The 25,044-nt window shown below is 45.0% G+C and overlaps 1 protein-coding gene across 1 annotated transcript in view; it reads left to right on the top strand.

Moving 5' to 3' along the window:
* FBXL13 (F-box and leucine rich repeat protein 13) overlaps positions 1-25,044 on the top strand; it is a 1,108,093-nt gene that overhangs the window by 763,313 nt on the left and 319,736 nt on the right. The gene's annotated exons all lie outside the window — the stretch shown is intronic.

Genomic DNA, 25,044 nt, shown 5'->3' with positions numbered 1-25,044 from the left:
TGAACCATCAACAAAAATAATCTGATCCTTTTCTTCCAATCGAGTATCTTTGATATCAGGTCTTGGTTTAGTACAAAATTCAGTCACTTGAAGACAGTCGTGTTCGATTTCTTCGGCATTTTCAATTTCAACATTTTCACTGGGAAACAAAGTTGCTGGATTCAATGTAGTGCACCTTTTTAATTGCACATTAGGTGATCCCAAAATTATTGTCTCGTACCTTGTAAGGCTAGCACCAGTCATGTGCTGTGTTCGGGAACGTGTCAGAAGGATTTCAACTGAGTGAGGGACCATGACTGTTAAAAGATGTCCCATCACTATTCCTTCACTCTGATTCAGGCTCACACCAACTGCTGCTACAGCACGCAAGCATCCTGGTAAGGCTGCTGCGACTAGATCCAAAGTAGCTGAAAAATATGCTACTGGTCTGTTTACGCCACCATGGGCTTGAGTCAAGACAGACAAGGAACATGCATCACGTTCATGACAAAACAATGTGAAAGGCTTTGTGTAATCAGGCATACCTAAAGCTGGAGCTCTGCACATGCATTCCTTTAATTCAATAAAGGCATCGATTTAATCTCTTTTCAACATTATTTCATCCTGCGCATCTTTCTGGGTCAGTTTCAGTAAAGGTTTGGCTAGAGTTGAGAAATTGGGAATCCATTGGCCACAGTAGCCCACCATTCCCAAAAACTTTCTCACCTCTTTTCTTGTTTTGGGTGGACTCATTTGAAGTACACTCGTTAGTCTTTCTTTCATGATTTTTCTCGACCCTTTTTCTATTTGGTGACCCAAATATTTCACTTTCTTTTGGCAGTATTGCAATTTTGAAGGAGACACTTTGTGTCCATTCCTTCCCAAATGGTTCAGTAAGGCAATAGTGTCAACTGTACAGTCATTTTCTGTTTTGGATGCAATCAATAAATCGTCAATATACTGTACTAAGGTTGATTAAAAAGGTAATTCCAATGATTCCAGATTTTTCTTTAGAATCTGATTGAAAATTGATGGTGACTCCGAAAACCCTTGAGGAATTCAACGCCAACTGTAGGCTTTGTCCAGGAATTTGAAACAAAAGAGAAATTGTCTATCCTCATGAAAAGGCACAGAAAAGAATGCTTGTGACAAATCGATGACTGTGAACCACTCTGCATCACAGGGAATTCGAAACATTATTACAGCTTGATTTGGTACTACGGGACAACATTTGACTATTATGTCATTTATTTTTCTCAAATCTTGAACAATTCGGACCTTTCCACTTGGCTTTATTAGTCCCATGATTGGTGAATTACATGAACTACTTAGTACTTCTTTCAGTACTCCCTGTTTCACAAATTCGTCAATGAGTTGGGCGATTTTCATGAGAGTATCTTGTGGCATATGGTATTGCGGAGTGTGAGGAAAATTTACATTAGGTTTTACAGTCACTTTCACTGGTTCTGCTCCTTTGATCAATCCTACTTCTTTCCCTGTCATATCCCACACTTCCTTTCCAACAGTTTCTTGTAAATCAGCTGGAATATCTGCTTCAGTGAGCATAGGATAAAGAGTAATCAGGGGATACTCTTCATCAACAGTTTCCATTTCCTCTTCTTCTAAACTGTCCTCTTCTTCCTCATCACTGTTTGCCTGAAGTTTAATTCCATTATGTGAGCACATAATTGAGCATCCTAGTTTGCATAATAAATCTCTTCCGAATAGGGATATTGGACTTGAGTCACACACCACAAATTTATGTAACCCTTGAAAGTTACCAATTTTGACTTGCAGTGGATCTACTTGAACTGTTCTCCCTGAAAGTGGCAAATTTGGTACTTCAATACTTCTAACTGTAGAGCGTGTAGCTCCTGTGTCAACCAAAAATGAAACACTGTGACCCATAACTCTTCCTTCCACATATGGTCCCTTTTGATCAACTTCCAAAGATGCTGCAAGCATACAATTTCCCTCCTCATCTGAACTTTCACTCTCCCATTCATTGTTTATTCCATTCTCACTGTGTAACGGGAATTGGTGTACTGGGTGTACTGTGTTACTTTGATTCATTCCTTGACCTGTTACCTGTTGAGGAAGCATTACTTGTTGCTGATTCATTGGTGCTAAGGGTACTTGCATTTGCTGATTATGTACCATAGGAACCTGCTGTTGCATTGGCTGTGATTGTACCATTTGTACACGGGGCATTTGCACCTGCTGTTGTTGCATGGGTTGTAGACCCTGCATCTGATTTACATTATTTTGGAAATTTGGGTTTGGACCTCTCAATTTTGGTCCTCTCACATTCTGAAATGTATTGACATCATTGTTTTGCTGACCTACACCTTCCTGCACCAACATTGGGCACTCCCGTTTCCAATGTCCGACGATTCCGCACGTGTGACATGGCATCACTTTCTTCATTGCCTGTATACCATTAGGAATCACGACAGTATTCAAATCAGGACCATTATTCACAAAACCTCCTCGGCCTCTGCCTCTCCCTCTCATCTGTGGCTGAAACATAGCATTTCCCTGCTGTTACTGCTGCGGCAACTGTTGTTGGAAACCTGTCTGAGCTGCTCTAATCTGCATCACCATCACTTTTTCATTCAACCTTTTCAGCTTTGTCTCAGTCTCATCACTGCAGTATTTTGCATAATTCAACACTTCATCGATCGATTTTGACTGCCAACAAATCAAATGCATTTTAATCATCTGCCTAATTTCTGGTCTCAATCCTTCCACAAATCTGAATACAAAATGGAGCATGTCCTTTGCCTAAATCGTTTCCGTGCCGCTATAATTTTTAAATGCAACCTCTCATAGTATGCATGTATCGACTCTTTAACTTCCTGTGCTGTTCTGTCAATTTTCTGCCAATCTACATTTTTCGACGCAAGTTTTGTTTTCAAATAGTCAATCACTTTATGGTATATGCTCATTACCCTAGGCGATGGTGCACCTGTCTCCTTATCTCTTTCCGGTTCACTTGTTGGCCAATCTACAGCCCTTTTACAATCTTCCCACAAATCTGCTGGAACTACATTTTCAAACAAAGTATTCAGGTCTTCCCAAAGACACTTTGCGAGTCTCTCGAATCTATCTGTTTGTTGATGCCATTCGATCGGTTTCTCTCTTAATTTAGGGTAATCATCCGTAAAAGATTGAATGTCACTCCTGTGCCATGGTACATGGATAAGTTTTCCTCCTGCTGTTTCTCTCATTGGTAACATGGTTATAAGATCATCATTCTGTTGTGTTTTAACATTTTGATCTGGGGTACTTTCTTTCTTCTCATCCTTTTTCTTAACCCACCTACTCTCCCACTTGTCTAAACATCACCAAACCTGCGCGCTTTGCAATATTTCTTTAAGGTGTGTTTTCATTTCTGCAGACCTCATGTGTTCAAAATCTTTTGCCTCAAAGTCTAACCTGTAAGTTCTACTCAAGTGCTTGGTTTTATTTATATCTATTTTGTGTCTGTCTGCAATTTCTTGTAACCTCTTATGTATGCTGATTACTTCTCTTGTAACTCTAGGGCAAATGTATCTCAGCTCTTCTTCTGTGTATGATTCTAACCTGTTCAGACCCATTGTTCCATCTACGAGTTCACCTGCTTCCATGTCCAATCTTATTTGATTCAAATATTCTTCTCCTTTTCCCTTGGGTGTACTCTGTGGGGTATTCAGACTGTTCAACCATTGTGTTAACTGTTGTGCGTTTAGTCCCATTAATGTAGCATCTACGTCTACTGCTACTGATGGATTCTGTAATATTTCTGTTTTTGAGGTTTGCAGTATTATTAGTGGTGGATTTGACCTTACCACTGTTGCCGGAACACAAATTGGAATCGGACTAAATTCCAACAAAGACCCAGATCTATTTGACAGTGTTCCTACGGGAGTCATTTCTTGCGTATTTGCTATGTATCTCCTTCCTGTCTCATTCTGTGTCATTACACCTTGATCACATACACTAGACTTTGCTTGTATATATAATGGTACTGGCGGACCTACAGTGATAGGCAAAGATATTGTGTCCGGATTCTGTCTGTTACCCATAATCTGTGGCATGTTAATTCCCACATTATGGTTCATCATTGCTGACATGTCTAACTGTGTTTCTGCTGTTTGAATATACTTTGGCATTTCTTGTATCTGCTTTTGAGGCATCAAAATTTGTGTTTGTTCGGTTTGGATCAATGTCAATCTTTGGTAATTCTGTCCTCTCTGCACCAATAAATTAGAATTTATTTCCAAATTATGTTCATCATAATAGCGTCTTTGGACCTGTGGCTGATAATTATTAACAGGTTCCAGTTTAGTCAGGTCAGGATATATTCTCTGAACTTGTGGTATTTCTTGTGTGAAAGGCATATCAGGACTACTTTGCATCAGTATTTTTCTCAACTTCGGTGTTACAATACCCTGTATCAGTTCTGGAGGGGCAGTACTAGTGCTACGGCCATTTTCGTTTTCCACATATGGTGGTGGACGGTCATTTAACAATTGCAGAATGAACTCCTCATCATCTGATTCGTCTGACCTTTTCGAGGTTCTCTTGTCTTCTCTATCTTTGAACTGACCCCTGTTTGTTTTATGGGTAGCTTTCTTTCCTTCCATTTCTGCTTCGTCAGTAATTGCTGGAAACAATTTGACTCCCTGCAGTATATCTGATCTCCAAACCTTTTGAGCACTATCCCATCTAGCATCCACTAGTGTATTTTCTACTTTTCTCACTCTTGTCTCAAATTTCTTTTGTAGTTGCCTTCTAGCCATTTGTTCCCAAATGGCTAATGCTTCAAACTTGGCTGGTCTTGGAGGTATTTTCATGTCATATAGCGCAAATCTTAAATTCTCCAAAACTCTCAGATTAAACATCCCATGGATAGGAAACCTACACTTCCATGTTTTTCTGTTAATTTACACCATTGCTTTAACCAAAGACATGGTGCAACACCCTTTTCTTCAATTACGATGTAAGCTGGTGTACCCTCGGGCGGTGTTTCTTCTCCTACATTTGCTTTAATATATACATCTCCCCTCAAGGCACTCTTAAATGCTGTGAAAAATGTCATCTTTCCATCTTTTATTTTCTCAAAATGTAATCAATAAGTGACTTTAATTCCCGGAATACTCTTTGCTTGCCTTTCCCCACCAATTGCGCTTCACAGACTGCGTCCAATCCGTGTGCGACCCTTCTCACCAACCAACCTATCCCAGCGTGGCTCCTAGTGACGTCGCACTCACACACTGCAGCTGACAAAGTCTCGCGGCTTGTCCTCCTTCATTCAGCTTCACTCAAAACTAATTTCTGCAATATATCGCGAGCACTAATCAAAAAAGAAAACAAATCTGTTGGTTTACTACAGGAAAAGGTAATACAATCGCTTCAGAAACCTTAGGGATTTTTCACTAGCCTCGGCAGTTATTCCATCTTTCTCGGTTTCCCACTTTCGCAAGCAAAATTTGACCTGCAAACTTTACTCTCAACTGATCAATGAACTATTCTAGTGCACCTTAGAATTCATCAAATCTCAAAGTCGAAAATGTTCTTTTGTTACTCAACATTCGTACTGACTTGTTGACCACGCCCGATCAACCTATTAAACCGAACAAATTACAACATCAATCAAGTGTCTCATACACTTTTCAACATACTCCGTAGTCTCTTGACCTCGCAGGGCCCGTTTCAACATCAACAACCATGTGGACAATTTTTCCTGCACAAAGCGCTACACAAATATGAAGTTCGACTTCCCTACTTTCACACTTTGGAGTACCACTCCTCTAAAATTTTAATTGGAGTTCGTAACCCCCTAAAATCCTCACAAACTTCACAATTCATCTGCGGCATAAGCTATGCAAGCGCAAAGCCCTAACTTCACTCATACCGTCACTAGAAATGCTGAAAACATTCTCACACCTCCATTTCCTCCATTCGCAAGCTCCGAGATTCCAGGAAAGTCATTGGGGATTTAGGGCATCATCATCTCTCCAACTTGTTTTATTAAAGAAAATTTTAACTTGAATCTGTCTATTGTTCGGATGGGGTCCCAAAGGGCCAAACCATCCTCTGCTACCATCTACTGATAGCGCGTCCAATCCAATTACTTATGCTTGGACACGCCAGAGGTCAGTGAACCTTTTGACCGGGTTGAGTTCTCCTCATCCAAAGAATTGTCGGATCCCTCAAATCAATAATCATTTATAATCAATAACCAATACTCGATTAGTAATCAATCAACAAATTAGTTAAACAGAAAATCAGTAATTAGACACGCCATGACCTTTCAGTCATGAATAACCACACCTGTTTATTAAAAGTTAATGAGTTTATTTCCCTATATTAACAATGCTAACACAATATAAGTAAGTCTCAAAATCAACTGATATACATATACGAACATTACTGGCTGTCCATAGCGACGGAAGAAACGCAATCTACGCAAAACTTGGATTATAATGCACTTGGCTATAGCAATGCAAATCACTAATAAAAGTAACTGAATTTGACTAATTGCATACATTGGTCAGCATAACAAGATTTCAATTCAGCATGGTGCATCAAATGAATACCTCAACTAACCTCTGATTAGCATTGGCATGTGGGGCTTCATGCAAAATGAATTTAGTCAACATAAATTTAGAAAACTTATAGCTTGGGCTCTGTCAAAATAAGCAGTTGGTACCTAAGAAGGAAAATACCATGAATAAAACATTTATCCTTTCATAATTACCAAATACAATCAGCATTCAAGATAAGTCTTCGTCCTTCAGGTACCAGTTCGATCAGCATGGGGCTTCTCCAAAGGAGGGGCAAAGTTAAAGGCAAGTTTTCCTTGCAGCGGCAAGGAAAAGGGGGCAAAAGTTATCGTATGGGCAAAATGGGGTAAAGTTAAAGTCTCTAGGGTGAGAATTCTTTAAAGTCTCTCTCTCTGAGATATAGAAAAAAACATCAAAGTGCCATTAAGGTAAAAAGTGGCAAATGGCATCAAAATGGCGTCTCAAAAGGTGGCGTGAATAAAATGGCTGTCTTCTCTTTGTCCGGTGGGTTTAAGTAAGAAAAGTTCCAAATTCTTCATTGTAAGGAAATGCCTCCTTGGCATGGTTGCCCCCTGACTTTTTGCCTTTGCTGATGCTATGTTTACAATTGAAAGTGTGCTGAGGCCTGCTAACCAGGCCCCAGCACCAGTGTTCTTTCCCTAACCTGTACTTTTGTATCCACAATTGGCAGACCCTGGCATCCAGATAAGTCCCTTGTAACTGGTACTTCTAGTACCAAGGGCCCTGATGCCAAGGAAGGTCTCTAAGGGCTGCAGCATGTCTTATGCCACCCTGGAGACCTCTCACTCAGCACAGACACACTGCTTGCCAGCTTGTGTGTGCTCGTGAGGACAAAACGAGTAAGTCGACATGGCACTCCCCTCAGGGTGCCATGCCAGCCTCTCACTGCCTATGCAGTATAGGTAAGACACCCCTCTAGCAGGCCTTACAGCCCTAAGGCAGGGTGCACTATACCATAGGTGAGGGTACCAGTGCATGAGCATGGTACCCCTACAGTGTCTAAACAAAACCTTAGACATTGTAAGTGCAGGGTAGCCATAAGAGTATATGGTCTGGGAGTTTGTCAAACACGAACTCCACAGCACCATAATGGCTACACTGAAAACTGGGAAGTTTGGTATCAAACTTCTCAGCACAATAAATGCACACTGATGCCAGTGTACATTTTATTGTAAAATACACCACAGAGGGCACCTTAGAGGTGCCCCCTGAAACTTAACCGACTATCTGTGTAGGCTGACTAGTTTTAGCAGCCTGCCACAAACCGAGACATGTTGCTGGCCCCATGGGGAGAGTGCCTTTGTCACTCTGAGGCCAGTAACAAAGCCTGCACTGGGTGGAGATGCTAACACCTCCCCCAGGCAGGAATTGTCACACCTGGCGGTGAGCCTCAAAGGCTCACCTCCTTTGTGCCAACCCAGCAGGACACTCCAGCTAGTGGAGTTGCCCGCCCCCTCCGGCCAGGCCCCACTTTTGGCGGCAAGGCCGGAGAAGATAATGAGAAAAACAAGGAGGAGTCACTGACCAGTCAGGACAGCCCCTAAGGTGTCCTGAGCTGAGGTGACTCTAACTTTTAGAAATCCTCCATCTTGCAGATGGAGGATTCCCCCAATAGGGTTAGGATTGTGACCCCCTCCCCTTGGGAGGAGGCACAAAGAGGGTGTACCCACCCTCAGGGCTAGTAGCCATTGGCTACTAACCACCCAGACCTAAACACGCCCTTAAATTTAGTATTTAAGGGCTACCCTGAACCCTAGAAAATTAGATTCCTGCAACTACAAGAAGAAGGACTGCCTAGCTGAAAACCCCTGCAGAGGAAGACCAGAAGACGACAACTGCCTTGGCTCCAGAAACTCACCGGCCTGTCTCCTGCCTTCCAAAGATCCTGCTCCAGCGACGCCTTCCAAAGGGACCAGCGACCTCGACATCCTCTGAGGACTGCCCCTACTTCGAAAAGACAAGAAACTCCCGAGGACAGCGGACCTGCTCCAAGAAAAGCTGCAACTTTGTTTCCAGCAGCTTTAAAGAACCCTGCAAGCTCCCCGCAAGAAGCGTGAGACTTGCAACACTGCACCCGGCGACCCCGACTCGGCTGGTGGCGATCCAACACCTCAGGAGGGACCCCAGGACTACTCTAAGACTGTGAGTACAAAAACCTGTCCCCCCTGAGCCCCCACAGCGCCGCCTGCAGAGGGAATCCCGAGGCTTCCCCTGACCGCGACTCTTTGAATCCTAAGTCCCGACACCTGGGAGAGACCCTGCACCCGCAGCCCCCAGGACCTGAAGGACCGGACTTTCACTGGAGGAGTGACCCCCAGGAGTCCCTCTCCCTTGATCAAGTGGAGGTTTCCCCGAGGAACCCCCCCCTTGCCTGCCTGCAGCGCTAAAGAGATCCCGAGATCTCTCATAGACTAACATTGCGAACCCGACGCTTGTTTCTACACTGCACCCGGCCGCCCCCGCGCCGCTGAGGGTGAAATTTCTGTGTGGGCTTGTGTCCCCCCCGGTGCCCTACAAAACCCCCCTGGTCTGCCCTCCGAAGACGCGGGTACTTACCTGCAAGCAGACCGGAACCGGGGCACCCCCTTCTCTCCATTCTAGCCTATGTGTTTTGGGCACCACTTTGAACTCTGCACCTGACCGGCCCTGAGCTGCTGGTGTGGTAACTTTGGGGTTGCTCTGAACCCCCACCGGTGGGCTACCTTGGACCAAGAACTGAACCCTGTAAGTGTCTTACTTACCTGGTAAAACTAACAAATACTTACCTCCCCTAGGAACTGTGAAAATTGCACTGTGTCCACTTTTAAAACAGCTATTTGTCAATAACTTGTAAAGTATACATGCAATTTTTATGCTTTAAAGTTCCTAAAGTACTTACCTGCAATACCTTTCGAATGAGATATTACATGTAGAATTTGAACCTGTGGTTCTTAAAATAAACTAAGAAAAGATATTTTTCTATACAAAAACCTATTGGCTGGATTTGTCTCTGAGTGTGTGTACCTCATTTATTGTCTATGTGTATGTACAACAAATGCTTAACACTACTCCTTGGATAAGCCTACTGCTCGACCACACTACCACAAAATAGAGCATTAGTATTATCTCTTTTTGCCACTATCTTACCTCTAAGGGGAACCCTTGGACTCTGTGCATGCTATTCCTTACTTTGAAATAGCACATACAGAGCCAACTTCCTACATTGGTGGATCAGCGGTGGGGTACAAGACTTTGCATTTGCTGGACTACTCAGCCAATACCTGATCACACGACAAATTCCAAAATTGTCATTAGAAATTCATTTTTGCAATTTGAAATTTTTCTAAATTCTTAAAAGTCCTGCTAGGGCCTTGTGTGTTAAGTCCCTGTTTAGCATTGTCTTTTAGAGTTTAAAAGTTTGTTAAAAGTTTGAAATTAGATTCTAGAAACAGTTTTAGATTCTTTAAAAAGTCTTCCAACTTTTAGCAAAATAATGTCTGATACAGAGATGAATGTGGTGGAACTCGACACCACACCTTACCTCCATCTTAAGATGAGGGAGCTAAGGTCTCTCTGTAATATCAAAAAAATAACCATTGGCTCCAGACCTACCAAAATTCAGCTCCAGGAGCTGTTGGCAGAGTTTGAAAAAGCCAACCCCTCTGATGATGACCTCACAGAGGAAGAAATTAGTGACTTGGAGGCCAATGTCCCTCCTCCAGTCCTAAATAGGGAGAACAGGACCCCTCAAGTCCTGTCTCCAACTGTGTTAGTCAGAAATAGTGAGTCCCTCACAGGAGGGTCCCACATTTCTGAAATCACTGAGGATGCTCTCAGTGAAGATGACCTCCTGTTAGCCAGGATGGCCAAAAGATTGGCTTTAGAGAGACAGCTCCTAGCCATAGAAAGGGAAAGACAAGAGATGGGCCTAGGACCCATCAATGGTGGCAGCAATATAAATAGGGTCAGAGATTCTCCTGACATGTTAAAAATCCCCAAAGGGATTGTGACAAAATTTGAAGATGGTGATGACATCACCAAGTGGTTCACAGCTTTTGAGAGGGCTTGTGTAACCAGAAAAGTGAACAGATCTCACTGGGGTGCTCTCCTTTGGGAAATGTTCACTGGAAAGTGTAGGGATAGACTCCTCACACTCTCTGGAAAAGATGCAGAATCTTACGACCTCATGAAGGGTACCCTGATTGAGGGCTTTGGATTCTCCACTGAGGAGTACAGGATTAGGTTCAGGGGGGCTCAAAAATCCTCGAGCCAGACCTGGGTTGACTTTGTTGACTACTCAGTGAAAACACTAGATGGTTGGATTCAAGGCAGTGGTGTAAGTAATTATGATGGGCTGTACAATTTATGTGTGAAAGAACACCTGTTAAGTAATTGTTTCAATAATAAACTGCATCAGCATCTGGTAGACCTAGGACCAATTTCTCCCCAAGAATTGGGAAAGAAGGCGGACCATTGGGTCAAGACAAGGGTGTCCAAGACTTCAACAGGGGGTGACCAAAAGAAAGGGGTCACAAAGACTCCCCAGGGGAAGGGTGATGAGACAACCAAAACTAAAAATAGTAAAGAGTCTTCTACAGGCCCCCAAAAACCTGCACAGGAGGGTGGGCCCAGAGCCTCTTCACAAAACAATGGGTACAAGGGTAAAAACTTTGATCCCAAAAAGGCCTGGTGTCATAGCTGTAAACAGCATGGACACCAAACTGGAGACAAGGCCTGTCCCAAGAAAGGTTCCACTCCAAACTCCCATCCAGGTAACACTGGTATGGCTAGTCTCCAAGTGGGATCAACAGTGTGCCCAGAGCAAATCAGGGTCCACACTGAAGCTACTCTAGTTTCTGAGGGTGGGGTGGATTTAGCCACACTAGCTGTCTGGCCGCCTAACATGCAAAAATACAGACAGCAACTCTTAATTAATGGGACTAGAATAGAGGGCCTGAGGGATACAGGTGCCAGTGTCACCATGGTGACAGAGAAACTGGTTTCCCCTGGCCAATACCTGACTGGAAAAACTTACACAGTCACCAACGCTGACAATCAGAGAAAAGTACATCCCATGGCAATGGTTACTTTAGAATGGGGAGGGGTCAATGGCCTGAAACAGGTGGTGGTCTCCTCAAATATCCCAGTGGACTGTCTGCTTGGAAATGACCTGGAGTCCTCAGCATGGGCTGAGGTAGAACTAAAAACCCATGCAGCAATGCTGGGTATCCCTGAACTGGTGTGTGTGAAAACAAGAGCACAATGCAAGGCACAGGGTGAACAAGTAGAGCTGGAGTCTGGAAGAATGGCCCAGCCTACCAAGAGAACAGGAAAGTCAGTTGGGAAACCAACTACAACACAGCAAAAGAAAGGGAACCTCTCTTCTCAGGAAGAAGTTCTGCCCTCTGAGGGAACTGAGCCTTTGGAGCTTGAACCTTATCAGGTTGAGCTCTTAGGCCCAGGGGGACCCTCAAGGGAGGAGCTGTGTAAGGGACAAGAAACCTGTCCCTCTCTTGAAGGCCTTAGGCAGCAAGCTGCTGAAGAGTCCAAAGGCAAGAAAAATGGAACGCATAGGGTCTATTGGGAAGATGGACTCCTGTACACTGAGGCCAGAGACCCCAAACCTGGTGCCACTAGGAGAGTGGTAGTGCCTCAGCTGTTCAGGAAGTTCATCCTAACATTGGCCCATGACATTCCCCTTGCTGGACATTTGGGACAAACCAAGACGTGGGAGAGGTTAGTCAACCACTTCTACTGGCCCAATATGTCCAACATGGTTAAGGAGTTTTGCCTCTCCTGCCCCACCTGTCAAGCCAGTGGTAAGACAGGTGGACATCCAAAGGCCCCCCTCATTCCACTTCCAGTGGTGGGGGTTCCCTTTGAAAGAGTGGGTGTGGACATAGTTGGTCCACTGGAACCTCCCACAGCCTCAGGAAATATGTATATCCTGGTAGTAGTGGATCATGCTACCAGGTATCCTAAAGCTATTCCCCTTAGGTCGACTACTGCCCCTGCAGTAGCCAAGGCCCTCATTGGTATCTTTACCAGAGTGGGTTTCCCTAAGGAGGTGGTGTCTGACAGAGGTACCAACTTCATGTCAGCATACCTAAAGCACATGTGGAATGAGTGTGGGGTGACTTATAAATTCACTACACCATACCATCCACAAACTAATGGCTTAGTTGAGAGATTCAACAAGACATTAAAGGGCATGATCATGGGGCTCCCAGAAAAACTCAAAAGGAGATGGGATGTCCTCTTGCCATGCCTGCTTTTCGCTTACAGAGAGGTGCCACAGAAGGGAGTAGGATTCTCACCCTTTGAACTTCTGTTTGGTCATCCTGTAAGGGGACCACTTGCCCTTGTTAAAGAAGGCTGGGAGAGACCTCTCCATGAGCCTAAACAGGACATAGTGGACTATGTACTTGGCCTTCGCTCTAGAATGGCAGAGTACATGGAAAAGGCAACCAAAAACCTTGAGGCCAGCCAACAGCTCCAGAAGTTTTGGTATGACCAAAAGGCTGCACTGGTTGAGTTCCAACCCGGGCAGAAAGTCTGGGTGCTGGAGCCTGTGGCTCCCAGGGCACTCCAGGACAAATGGAGTGGCCCTTACCCAGTACTAGAAAGGAAGAGTCAGGTCACCTACCTGGTGGACCTGGGCACAAGCAGGAGCCCCAAGAGGGTGATCCATGTGAACCGCCTTAAGCTCTTCCATGACAGGGCTGATGTGAATCTGTTGATGGTAACAGATGAGGATCAGGAGGCAGAGAGTGAACCTCTCCCTGATCTTCTGTCATCAGACCCAAAAGATGGCACAGTAGATGGAGTGATCTACTCAGACACCCTCTCTGGCCAACAGCAAGCTGATTGTAGGAGAGTCCTACAACAGTTTCCTGAACTCTTCTCCTTAACCCCTGGTCAGACACACCTATGTACCCATGATGTGGACACAGGAGACAGCATGCCTGTCAAAAACAAAATCTTTAGACAATCTGACCATGTTAAGGAAAGCATTAAGGTGGAAGTCCACAAGATGCTGGAATTGGGAGTAATTGAGCGCTCTGACAGCCCCTGGGCTAGCCCAGTGGTCTTAGTCCCCAAACCTCACACCAAAGATGGAAAGAAAGAGATGAGGTTTTGTGTGGACTACAGAGGGCTCAATTCTGTCACCAAGACAGATGCTCATCCAATTCCCAGAGCTGATGAGCTCATAGACAAATTAGGTGCTGCCAAATTCTTAAGTACCTTTGACTTGACAGCAGGGTACTGGCAAATAAAAATGGCACCTGGAGCGAAAGAGAAAACAGCATTCTCCACACCTGATGGGCATTATCAGTTTACTGTTATGCCCTTTGGTTTAAAGAATGCCCCTGCCACCTTCCAAAGGTTGGTGAATCAAGTCCTTGCTGGCTTGGAGTCCTTTAGCACAGCTTATCTTGATGATATTGCTGTCTTTAGCTCCACCTGGCAGGATCACCTGGTCCACCTGAAGAAGGTTTTGAAGGCTCTGCAATCTGCAGGCCTCTCTATCAAGGCATCCAAATGCCAGATAGGGCAGGGAACTGTGGTTTACTTGGGACACCTTGTAGGTGGAGGCCAAGTTCAGCCACTCCAACCCAAGATCCAGACTATTCTGGACTGGGTAGCTCCAAAAACCCAGACTCAAGTCAGGGCATTCCTTGGCTTGACTGGGTATTACAGGAGGTTTGTGAAGGGATATGGATCCATTGTGACAGCCCTCACTGAACTCACCTCCAAGAAAATGCCCAAGAAAGTGAACTGGACTGTGGAATGCCAACAGGCCTTTGACACCCTGAAACAAGCAATGTGCTCAGCACCAGTTCTCAAAGCTCCAGATTATTCTAAGCAGTTCATTGTGCAGACTGATGCCTCTGAACATGGGATAGGGGCAGTTTTGTCCCAAACAAATGATGATGGCCTTGACCAGCCTGTTGCTTTCATTAGCAGGAGGTTACTCCCCAGGGAGCAGCGTTGGAGTGCCATTGAGAGGGAGGCCTTTGCTGTGGTTTGGTCCCTGAAGAAGCTGAGACCATACCTCTTTGGGACTCACTTCCTAGTTCAAACTGACCACAGACCTCTCAAATGGCTGATGCAAATGAAAGGTGAAAATCCTAAACTGTTGAGGTGGTCCATCTCCCTACAGGGAATGGACTTTATAGTGGAACACAGACCTGGGACTGCCCATGCCAATGCAGATGGCCTTTCCAGGTTCTTCCACTTAGAAAATGAAGACTCTCTTGGGAAAGGTTAGTCTCATCCTCTTTCGTTTGGGGGGGGGTTGTGTAAGGAAATGCCTCCTTGGCATGGTTGCCCCCTGACTTTTTGCCTTTGCTGATGCTATGTTTACAATTGAAAGTGTGCTGAGGCCTGCTAACCAGGCCCCAGCACCAGTGTTCTTTCCCTAACCTGTACTTTTGTATCCACAATTGGCAGACCCTGGCATCCAGATAAGTCCCTTGTAACTGGTACTTCTAGTACCAAGGGCCCTGATGCCAAGGAAGGTCTCTAAGGGCTGCAGCATGTCTTATGCCACCCTGGAGACCTCTCACTCAGCACAGACACACTGCTTGCCAGCTTGTGTGTGCTCGTGAGGACAAAACGAGTAAGTCGACATGGCACTCCCCTCAGGGTGCCATGCCAGCCTCTCACTGCCTATGCAGTATAGGTAAGACACCCCTCTAGCAGGCCTTACAGCCCTAAGGCAGGGTGCACTATACCATAGGTGAGGGTACCAGTGCATGAGCATGGTACCCCTACAGTGTCTAAACAAAACCTTAGACATTGTAAGTGCAGGGTAGCCATAAGAGTATATGGTCTGGGAGTTTGTCAAACACGAACTCCACAGCACCATAATGGCTACACTGAAAACTGGGAAGTTTGGTATCAAACTTCTCAGCACAATAAATGCACACTGATGCCAGTGTACATTTTATTGTAAAATACACCACAGAGGGCACCTTAGAGGTGCCCCCTGAAACTTAACCGACTATCTGTGTAGGCTGACTAGTTTTAGCAGCCTGCCACAAACCGAGACATGTTGCTGGCCCCATGGGGAGAGTGCCTTTGTCACTCTGAGGCCAGTAACAAAGCCTGCACTGGGTGGAGATGCTAACACCTCCCCCAGGCAGGAATTGTCACACCTGGCGGTGAGCCTCAAAGGCTCACCTCCTTTGTGCCAACCCAGCAGGACACTCCAGCTAGTGGAGTTGCCCGCCCCCTCCGGCCAGGCCCCACTTTTGGCGGCAAGGCCGGAGAAGATAATGAGAAAAACAAGGAGGAGTCACTGACCAGTCAGGACAGCCCCTAAGGTGTCCTGAGCTGAGGTGACTCTAACTTTTAGAAATCCTCCATCTTGCAGATGGAGGATTCCCCCAATAGGGTTAGGATTGTGACCCCCTCCCCTTGGGAGGAGGCACAAAGAGGGTGTACCCACCCTCAGGGCTAGTAGCCATTGGCTACTAACCACCCAGACCTAAACACGCCCTTAAATTTAGTATTTAAGGGCTACCCTGAACCCTAGAAAATTAGATTCCTGCAACTACAAGAAGAAGGACTGCCTAGCTGAAAACCCCTGCAGAGGAAGACCAGAAGACGACAACTGCCTTGGCTCCAGAAACTCACCGGCCTGTCTCCTGCCTTCCAAAGATCCTGCTCCAGCGACGCCTTCCAAAGGGACCAGCGACCTCGACATCCTCTGAGGACTGCCCCTACTTCGAAAAGACAAGAAACTCCCGAGGACAGCGGACCTGCTCCAAGAAAAGCTGCAACTTTGTTTCCAGCAGCTTTAAAGAACCCTGCAAGCTCCCCGCAAGAAGCGTGAGACTTGCAACACTGCACCCGGCGACCCCGACTCGGCTGGTGGCGATCCAACACCTCAGGAGGGACCCCAGGACTACTCTAAGACTGTGAGTACAAAAACCTGTCCCCCCTGAGCCCCCACAGCGCCGCCTGCAGAGGGAATCCCGAGGCTTCCCCTGACCGCGACTCTTTGAATCCTAAGTCCCGACACCTGGGAGAGACCCTGCACCCGCAGCCCCCAGGACCTGAAGGACCGGACTTTCACTGGAGGAGTGACCCCCAGGAGTCCCTCTCCCTTGATCAAGTGAAGGTTTCCCCGAGGAACCCCCCCCTTGCCTGCCTGCAGCGCTGAAGAGATCCCGAGATCTCTCATAGACTAACATTGCGAACCCGATGCTTGTTTCTACACTGCACCCGGCCGCCCCCGCGCCGCTGAGGGTGAAATTTCTGTGTGGGCTTGTGTCCCCCCCGGTGCCCTACAAAACCCCCCTGGTCTGCCCTCCGAAGACGCGGGTACTTACCTGCAAGCAGACCGGAACCGGGGCACCCCCTTCTCTCCATTCTAGCCTATGTGTTTTGGGCACCACTTTGAACTCTGCACCTGACCGGCCCTGAGCTGCTGGTGTGGTAACTTTGGGGTTGCTCTGAACCCCCACCGGTGGGCTACCTTGGACCAAGAACTGAACCCTGTAAGTGTCTTACTTACCTGGTAAAACTAACAAATACTTACCTCCCCTAGGAACTGTGAAAATTGCACTGTGTCCACTTTTAAAACAGCTATTTGTCAATAACTTGTAAAGTATACATGCAATTTTTATGCTTTAAAGTTCCTAAAGTACTTACCTGCAATACCTTTCGAATGAGATATTACATGTAGAATTTGAACCTGTGGTTCTTAAAATAAACTAAGAAAATATATTTTTCTATACAAAAACCTATTGGCTGGATTTGTCTCTGAGTGTGTGTACCTCATTTATTGTCTATGTGTATGTACAACAAATGCTTAACACTACTCCTTGGATAAGCCTACTGCTCGACCACACTACCACAAAATAGAGCATTAGTATTATCTCTTTTTGCCACTATCTTACCTCTAAGGGGAACCCTTGGACTCTGTGCATGCTATTCCTTACTTTGAAATAGCACATACAGAGCCAACTTCCTACATTCATGTTCTTCCATTGGAGGGTCCATGGGGTGATTTCTTCTTTGACCAATGAATAGTGTCTTTTCTCTTAATACTCATCTACGTGTGAGGTGTGTGTGAGGTGTCCTTGGAGTTTTGGAACACAAGTAGCAACAAAGTTGCCAATTAATTCTGCATCAGTGTCTTTATTGTCTGCACCTGCAGAAACTGACCTTGCTTCAAAGGGGATGAAAGTTGCCTAGCACGCAACCTTGAGATAAGGGTATTAGTCATTCTACTGGAAAAATACAGCTTTTAAAGGTTTAAAACACCTCTTTGTTAATACAAGTTAAAATTGAGACCAGGCAACTAGGCCAAAGCCTCTGCTAAATTTAAGCTAAACATATAACAGTTTAACAAGAAAATAATAAAATATAGCTGCAATTATGACACATTAATGCATTTGTCGAGTTTCATGATTAATTAAGCTTGTTTATACTAAATGGCGACCTACTTCGTGGGCACATTTTCTACATACATTATTTTTCTTTGCTAAAACACACATTGCATATACGATTTTGATACATGATATATAAATGTTTGTTAGTCTTTCTTTTTCTGCTTCATCAAGACCTGCGACAAACCTCGACGTGCAGAGTGTGTACTGAGGGGACGCTCATGACATCACACAAAAGCGACGCTCTCACGTTTGAACTTTTTCGGTGTCGTAATCAGCCCAATACAAGCAGAGACTCACACCCGCTCTTGTCGCTTAACCCTGACCCCAGCTTCAGAATTAGCTCAAAAGACGCCTGGTGTCTTCCTAAACTCTGCAGGCCTCGAGGTTTTACTGGGTTTGGTTAAATGAAAATAAACATGGCTTAGTATGTTTAGTGAAGCGCGTCCTAACTAAACTGAATGGGGTGTGAAAAGGAAACGTGCGTCCAGACTGCAAATACACTTTGGTTTTAACCCGCTGTCACGATACGGGCATGGTTTTAATATGCATTAATGAGTATCTTAACCAGCTGTGCTCCGAACGGTTGAAACACTCGAGTACATTGGCTTTCACCCTTACATTGCCTACTAACGCTGCCTGGCGACGCCCATACACTTGGTTCAGAGGAGGGTGGCCATGAGAACACACACAAAGGATGTCTCTAGCTGCCATCGTGTGGATTGTGAACTGTGGAATAAAACACACAGAAGGAACAATAAAGCCTTCAAGCCGCTCCCCTCCGTTGCACCATTTGAAACATTCATACTTGCTTGATACCGCGTCTCATCTCCAAGTATTTCACATTTCACGGGCGTTTGTAGCCTGTCCCTAACATTAGTACATTCAACCTGCTATTAGATTATCGTGAATGCTCCCATGAACGTTTATTTTTGGCCGGATCGACCGTTATTCCTAGACCAATGTACATGACTTTTATTAGACTTTAATTACTGATGTGTTACCACATTAACGCGGGCATATATTCACCTAGTTGCATATGTGTACTTAGTTGTTCAGTTTGTGCATTCAAAACAAGAATTGAGACAGACAGTAGAGTAGGTCTGGCGTTAGCCGCCAGTCTTATTACATTTTCGTTTTGTCATGGTGTTTACAAAATGTTATTGCCGGGATAGCTGTCGGGGTCTCAATGAAAAAAAAAAAACATTGACTTAAGCCAAAAATGTTTTTTGGTCTCAAACAAGCACAGATTCCCATAGTACTCCCTGACACTGAAGGAGATTACCTTGTGTGTGGATGTGCTTCTTGTGAAAGGACAGCATGTCCCAACTCGTAGTGAAGAAGTCAGAAATGGCTGAAGCAGGCTGACGAGTTGCCCCTTGACACATGCTGTAGAGGGTGGGAGAAAAATGTAAATGACAGAGAAAAAGAAAAAAGTCAAGAAAGAAAGAAGAAATGAAAGAAAGTAGGCAAGGAAGAAAGAAGGAGGAAAAGAAGGCAAGGAAAGAAAGAAGGTATAGAAAAAGATGGAAATAAAGAAGAAAAAGAAGGGAAGAAGCAAAAAAGAAGAACAGGAAAGAAACAACAGAAAGGAGAAAAGACAGAAGGGAAGTAGGCAAGAAAGGAAACAATAAAGAAAGGAAGAAGACAACATAATGTAGAACGGTTTCAAGTTGAAACAATATGGTATGATGCAATAGCAGGAGACAGGAACTGAAAAAGCCGGAATGTGCCTTCTGCTCACATCAGTAGAGTCCTGCTACCACATCAGGCTCAAAACACAAAGGTGAAATGAAAGGAATTATATAGTAAAAATAAAAAACACTTGCACTGAAGGAAAGTACCTGATGAGTGGATTAGCTCTTTGTGAAAGAACAAAATGCATTAACTGTAAGTGAAGTTAACCAGTGGCTTTAGTAGACTGACCCATTGCCTCATGCTTAATGCTGTAGTGGGAGAAAGCAAAATGTGAATGACGCAACAACAGAGCAATGGCTTAAAACAGATGGCTGCAAGCCCCTTTAAGGAAGTATAATAGACATATAATTTAAGTAAAATCAAAACATCTTGGCCAGGGCCAAACCTAAAAAGGGAAGTACGCAAAGTGGTACTGTTGATTTTATATTGGTGGCACCTTTGTGTTAAAACAGGCCCATCAGCATAAGACATCACAACACATAAAGGCGACATGTGAATAAACATAGCACCGTAACACATGACACAGTCTTCGTAGTATTGCAAACCATCAGAAAAATGGCTTAACTCGAATGCAAAATGCTTGGGATTATCTACCTCTTTCATAACCTGGTTGAATTTCATGAATACAGCTCTACGTTCTGTAGATGGATAATTAAAATATAAATCTTCCGGAAAAATGCAGAGAACATTCTGCAGTTGTGCATTATATCACATAACAAGAACATCTCAGCCCTTCCAAAAAGCTAATCATGCCATTGGCACTTAAACACAAGCACTGGCAGAGCGTGCCTGAATGTAAAAAAAAAAAAAAAAAACAAAGCAATATGATACGCCCAGCTCTAGCCACGTAATAATACTTTTTTTTATTAGCACTATGACGTGGCCAGCTCTTGCAACCTTATAGCACTTTTTTTTAATTGTGGAAGAGTGGCATTGCTGTCAAACAGCACAGGTCCAATTGTGATGTGCGCCTCCAGTCCAGGTATTGTTCCCTGAATTCTGGGACATGAACGCCTGCTTTTATAAGCGAATAAACACTGCTACAAGTCCGAGAACTCAAAGAAAAAACTGGGAAACTTGGCAAGGCTGGGGTGGCCAGGCGGATTTGCAACACGGAGCAAAGAGGCATGAGGGTGGGAGGGAGCAGTACACCGGCAGCAAGCCAAAACGGACAAGGGAAGTACGGTGGGGCAAGGATACAGACAGGAAAGGAACATGGGGAAGGGAGTACAGGAAGGAGCCAGGTGAAAATTATGTTCTCTCTAGTGTGCTTAAACACAAAGAAATGCATGCAGGAGTATTCTCACAAACACATGCACTTTTAAAGAGTGCTTCAACAAAAAGAAAATAGTAGCCTCTTAAACATGAGCACTCGAGAGAAACACATACTTGGGCCATGGAGTAGGCAGGGACAATCACACGAAGAGGTGGTGACTGCTGCCTGTTCTGACAAATGAGGAACAAGTAAATCAGAGTGACAATGAAGTCAACCAATGGTAAGCAATGAATGGGCCCCAAGGCCACTGTAAGCAAACCAAATGTCTCGGAAATGCTGTCAGACCAGACCTAAAAAGGAGCAAGTGTGTTAGTTTGTGACAGTGAAAGCACTTAGACTGCCCACAACTACAATCCACGCAAGATGGTCTGCACACCATTGCTGTGTTTTATACATTGCTAAATGAAATAATTTCCTTTCTATGATTTAACTCTATTTCTTATCTGTGTGTGGAGACCAAATACTATGAAAAGCTTGCCTCCTCTGAATAGTACTCAGTCCTCATTACATTTGTAGTGTTGTGGTTGGTTATGTGCAGTTTGTGTGTGAGTAGTGTGTAGAACAAACACTATCAAAAGCTACATATCTCTGGATTTCACTTGGTTCTTAGTACTTTTGTAGTGGTATGGTTGGTTATGTGCAAATGGTGTGTGTGTGAATATTAGGTGTTGGAAATGCCCTTTCTGCAGGGTCACCCCCAAACTTTTTGCCTTCCTTCTCCTCTTTTTCTGACCTCATTTTTGCTGGCTTTAGGACTCTGTGCACTTTACCACGGCTAATCAGTGCTAACATGCATATGCTCTCTCCTTAAAACATGGTGACATTAGCTCATCCCCAGTTGGTTTATTTAATTTTTTTGTAAGTCCCTAGTCAAGTGCACTACATGTGCACAGGGCCTGTAAATTAAATGCTACTAGTGCGCTGCAGCACTGGTTGTGCCACCCACATAAGTAGCCCCCTAACCATGTCTCAGGCCTGCCACTGCAGGGCCTCTGTGTGCAGTTTCACTGCCTTTTCGACTTGGCATTTAAAAGTAATTGCCAAGCCTTAAACTCTCCCTTTTCTACATGTGTCACCCCTAAGGTAGGCCCTAGGTAGCCCATAGGGCAGGGTGCTATGTAGGTAAAAGGCAGGGCATGTACATGTGTGTTCTAAATGTCCTGGTAGTGTAAACCTCCTAAATTCGATTTAAACTGCTGTGAGGCCTGCTCCTTTCATAGGATATCATTACGGCTACCCCCATATACTGTTTGAGTGGTAGATCTTGATCTGAAAGGAGTAGCCAGGTCATATTTAGTATGGCCAGAATGGTAATAGAAAGTCCTGCTTACTGGCGAAGTTGGATTTTAGATTACTATTTTAGAAATGCAACTTTTAGAAAGTGAGCATTTCTCTACACTTAAATCCTTCTGTGCCTTACAATCCACGTCAGGCTAGGTTTAGTTGACAGCTCCCTTGTGCGTTCACTCAGAGAACCCCAAACACAGGATGTTCAGTCACCCTTGCACACATCTGCATATTGAATGGGTCTTCCTGGGCTCAAAGGGTGGAGGGCCTGACACTTACATGTCAGAGGACAGTAGCCTGCCCTCACACAAAGGACTGCCACACCCCCTTCTGGGACCCTGGCAGACAGGATGGGACTGAAAGGGGACCTTGTGCTCTTCTAAGCCACTCTTAGATGTTTCCCCCACTTCAAAGGCACATTTGGCTATTTAAGCAGGGTCTCTGACCCTACCAACTCAGACACCTTTGGACAAGATACCGCTGGTGAAGAATCCCTGAACCAGAACCTGCAACCTGCCAAGAGGAACTGCCTGGCTGCCCAAAGGACTCACCTGTCTGCTTTTCTGCAAAGGAATGCTGCCCTGCTGCCGTGCTGTCCTCTGGCTTTGCTGAGACGTGCTCTCCAAGGGCTTGGATAGAGGTTGCTTCCTGTTCCCCGAAGTGTCAGGACCAAAAAGACTTCATCTCTGCAAAAGAACTCCTTGTGCAGCAAAAATTGACGCACAGCTTGCAAGAAGCGATGCACAGCCTGCCTCGGGATGAGAAAATCACTGCACCCTGAACCGGAACGAGGCAGCCCGACTTCCCAACGAAGAGATCAACACAGTGCTAGTGTTGCGACTGCAAATTCGGCGCACGGCTCCGTGGATCGATGCAAAGACGAACCGGAACGACGCAGCCCAACTTCCTGAGAGGAATCGACGCAGCGCCTGCCGTGTGGTAGAAATTTCCACGCAACCCCCACCGGATCGACGCAACCCCTGTGACTTTGTCCTGCATGCCCAGGATTTCAACGCATCGTCCCCGGGGCGTCCGAAAACCCCGCAACCCGAAGAGGATCCCAGTCTCTGGGCCGGAAATCAGCGCAAAACCTGCCCTGCATGAAAACTCAATGACGCATTGTCTGTGTGCGGCAGAAAAATCAACGCACACCTCCCCGTTTTCCACACAACTACTCCTCTGCGGTCCCTTGCAGATAATTTGAATGCAAACCAGGTACTTTGTGCTTGTAAGACACATTTGGTGCTTTTTAAGAACTAAAGACTCTTGATATCATTTTCTAAGTGATATTTCAACATGTACTTATTGAATCTTAATCGTTTTGACCTGCATCTTTCCAGATAAATATTATATGTTTTTCTAAATACTGTGTGGTGTATTTTTGTGGTGTTCTACTGTGTTATTGCATGATTTATTGCACAAATACTTTACACATTGCTTTCTAAGTTAAGCCTGACTGCTCAGTGCCAAGCTACCAGAGGATGGGCACAGGATATTTTGGGTTGTGTGTGACTTACCCTGACTAGAGTGAGGGTCCTTGCTTGGACGGGGGGATAACCTGACTGCCAACCAAAGACCCCATTTCTAACATTAGGCATATGCAGGGGGGAGACATCTTGCTTTTGGCAGGGAGGACATTCAAAAGGTGAGGCTCCCAAGGCATGAGACCCCTGGCTCTGCTACTTTCACCTGTGGAAGTAAGGCAAGGTTTCTAGGTTTCTAGGTTCCACATTTCACAGCTCCTTGGACCGGGGTATGCCAAAAGCAAGTCAGGAGCTGAGGGTCTACCGGTCCAGGCCTGATGGCCCGGGCAGCATTTGGGCTCGGCCGCAGACTGAATCTCATCATAGGACCTCACTAGAGAGGGCCTCCTGCAGGGGGGACCTGAAGATGAGAGTGCATTTGGTTGTGCAATCAATGCATTAATTTCGGGGGGCCGGACAGAGTGTGTTGGGTACTCACTCTCTACCCTGGGTGTCACAGGTTGCAGACAAGAAGTTCATGGAAAGCAAAAGCACCCCAACGTTTTGTGTACCTCAGAGCAAGACTTGAGACACTGGGATATTATCCTTGTTATCAACATGGAGTTTCAAATCGCCTAAGTTTGTGTAACATGTGCAGTGATGTTCAATGGCATTGCTCAGGGAGTATTGAATGTGGTGGCTGTCCCTGGAGGTCTGTAAATTAAGACTTCTAAAAATCAAACATTATGTGAGATTTTACTGTAAAAGCCACTACCTTCAACATCCATTAGCTCAGAGAGTGGAAAAGCAGTGTCCTGAAATGTGTCTGAGTAGAAAAAAGCCAGGCTCCCGCCCTTTTTTCCAATTCGGTCCATGTGCATTATGGCGTACCCCTGTGGAGCTGTCTTTGCTATGTTATGGTTTAAAGATTCATATAAATAGATTTCTTTTAGGAATAGAATATCTGCTCTTGTATCTATCAGTAGGTCAGCTATATCTAAAGTGTGCTTAGGAAGGTACCATGTATTCATCTGTTGAAACTGTCAGGTCTCTTGGTGTGGTCTCTTAATTTCAGTGTACATTTTTACCGATGATGTAACCCATTTTAGCTTGTTTTTCCAGCAGCCATAACTAGCTGTGTACATGTATTGCAAGACACAGGATGAGATAAAAGTTGTACCTTGATTCCAGCTTTACATCCCTTTTCACGTTCTTCGGAGGAGTAGGCCAGTTTTGTGAAAGATTTTTGGGAGAAATGGTACAGCATGGCTGGCGCTGGCTGCGGAACAAATGCAGTGGGCACAGGCGGGCTTTGACTGGCAGTTATGTGCTTCATTGATTTTGGCAAAGAAAAATAAAATCTCAAAATAGTCCAGCAGCAGGCACAC

Source organism: Pleurodeles waltl, chromosome 4_1 (assembly GCF_031143425.1).
Source record: "Pleurodeles waltl isolate 20211129_DDA chromosome 4_1, aPleWal1.hap1.20221129, whole genome shotgun sequence".
Taxonomy (NCBI): Eukaryota; Metazoa; Chordata; class Amphibia; order Caudata; family Salamandridae; genus Pleurodeles; species Pleurodeles waltl.
Note: the sequence above shows the minus strand (reverse complement) of the source record. Positions and strands in the feature narration are given on the sequence as shown.